The sequence below is a fragment of the Vombatus ursinus genome, unplaced genomic scaffold (assembly GCF_900497805.2).
Source record: "Vombatus ursinus unplaced genomic scaffold, bare-nosed wombat genome assembly UNPS02014797.1, whole genome shotgun sequence".
NCBI classification, from domain to species: Eukaryota; Metazoa; Chordata; class Mammalia; order Diprotodontia; family Vombatidae; genus Vombatus; species Vombatus ursinus.
In genome coordinates, this window is record NW_020954575.1 from 16,951,109 (window position 1) to 16,953,600 (window position 2,492).

Consider the following 2,492-nt stretch of genomic DNA (forward strand, 5'->3'; position numbering starts at 1 on the left):
AGAGAGAGACAGACAGAGACAGAGACAGAGACAGAGACACAGAGAGACAGACAGAGACAGAGACACATAGAGAGAGGCACAGAGAGACACTGAGAGAGACAGACAAACAGAGAAAGTATACTCAGGTCCTATCCCTGTCCATTAGATTCTCACTGGCATTTCCCTTCCATTGATCAGTACTCCCATCTTATCAACAATGCCCTTTTCTCACCAAATCCCATATACTAGTTCTACCTGCCAGGCTCCCCAGCACCCCATAGCTCTCTGGACTCCAGTAAGGTCCTAGCCTGGAAGACTAAACCTGCTTTCAGATGAGGACAGAGTAAGATACTCAGGAAGAATCCTGCCCCGTGTGTCTTTTTTCTCTTCTCTCGTGATTTGCTGTCCTGGGTCTCTGGTGGTGAGATCTTTCATCCAGAATGTGGAATGGCCTTCTCAGCTCACCCCAATATCATTAAAGGCAGTTAGGTAGCATGGTGCTTGGAGCTCTTGACTTGGAGTCAGGAAGACCAGAGTTCAAATCCTGCCTCAGACATATACTAGTTGTGTGACCTCTCTATGGCTTAGTTTCCTTATCCTACAAAATGAGGAGGTTGGACTTCTAAGGTTGCTTTCTGACCCTATGATCCTACAACAGGAGCCTGATTTGGAAGGACAGCTTATACTTGCCAAGGTCACACAGCTAGTTAGTGGCATGGCCGGAACTAGATCCCAGGGCTTCTGACACTAAGTCCAGGGGCTCCTTCCCCTCTGACACGATGTCACCTCTCTTAGTCACTCAATGTTCGTGCCTCTCACGGCCTCTTCTGGATGCTGTTGAATTAGGGCAGAGGAGTGTTTGATGGCAGCCAAGGAAAGACAAGCATGGACCAGGAACACTGAAACCTCTGGTCAGGCCAAGGCCAAATGCCTGGAGCTCTAACTGGGGAGGCCAAACTGAAAAAAAAACAAAAAACAAACATCTGGTTGCACTCTACTCCCCACCTCCACCCCTGCTTGCCCATCCAAGACATCTAGAAGGGGGGGTGGGGATATTTTCTCAATCTTCTCTTATGATGCTCTGAGTGACTTTCTCCATCTCCCCAATGTGGGAGGAGATGGAGGAGAGGAGGAGGAGGTCATATCCCCTTGAGCAGAAAGTCTCATTTCAGTGTGACCTGAGCCATGGACCCTTCAATACCCCCAACCTAGGGACAGCTGGGATCATTGACTGGAGTTGCAAAGACTTGACCCTGGGAGCTGAGGCTGGGACAGGACCTCAGGATCTAGACAGCAAAGACCATTTGGTTGATGAAACCTCTTCTCCTCTTCCCTACCCTCCTCTCCTCTCTCCTCCCCTCCTCCCATCCCCTCCTCTCCTCTCTTCTCTTCTCTTCTCCACCCCTCTCTTCCCTTCACCTCTCCCCTCTTCTCTCCCCTCTCTTCTCCTCTCCCTTTCTCTCTTCTCCCCTTCTCTCCTCCCTCCTCTTCCCTATTGTCCTCTCCTCCCTCCTCTTCTTTTCTCTATTCTCTCCTCCTCTCCTCTCCCCTCCCTTCCTTTCCTCTTCCCTCTTTCCCAGTTCTCTCTTCCCGTTCCTTTCCCTCCCCTCTCCTTTCCTTTTCCCTCCCCTCCTCCCATTCCCTCCTTTCCTTTCTTTTCCACTCCTCTCCCCTCCTTTCTTCTCCCCTCTTTCTTTGTCCTCTCTTTCCCTCTCCTTTTCTCTTCTTTCCTGTCCTTTCACCAGCAAGACTTCCCCAGGCCCTCCAATTAAGCTGAGTACCTAAGGTTGGTGCCCTTAACTGAGGGGCTTTAGGCCAGATTAGATCTAAGAGAAATAGTTTCAAGATTAAATATAGTGGGGGGGGGGAAGATTAAATTTAGTGTACCATCCTCTTTCCTGCCTGCCCCTGAGCCTTCTGATCTCATTCAGGAAAAATTGGGGCAATTACAAAAAAATATATATATATATATATATGTATGTATGTATATCTATCCCATGGTACTTTGGAAGGAGAGGGAAAATCTATTTTCTGAGGCTTAATGAATGCAGGTTGGAGGTCAGACTACAGGGGAAATCAGGGTGGGTTTCTCTACTTTTAAAATGAGTCCTTTTCCCTGCTCCCCATGTGGTGGCCATTGGGGAGGGTGACGGGGCCCCTTTGACCTGGAGTTCTGAGTTGGGCTCTTGGACTTTTGGATCATGGGAAAGGAGGAGAGGGAGGGAGAGGGGAGACCAGCTGGCTAAACTGTAGGGAATCAGCCTGGAGGAAGAAGTGTCAGGAAAGGAGGGGACGTGGCTTTGGCCTTGGATCTGGTTTAGTTTCCTGCAGGGCCCTGGACACACCGTCTGTTCAGGGGAGAGACAAGAAAATTATCTTTGTGTCTGTATCTCATGCAGAATCCCTTGCTTCCGGGACCTATCCAGGGATCACACCTCTGACCTTGGCCTCATTAACAATGAGAGAACTCCCGTCTGTCGTACACTCTCTTCTATCCTCTACCACTGCCTTCC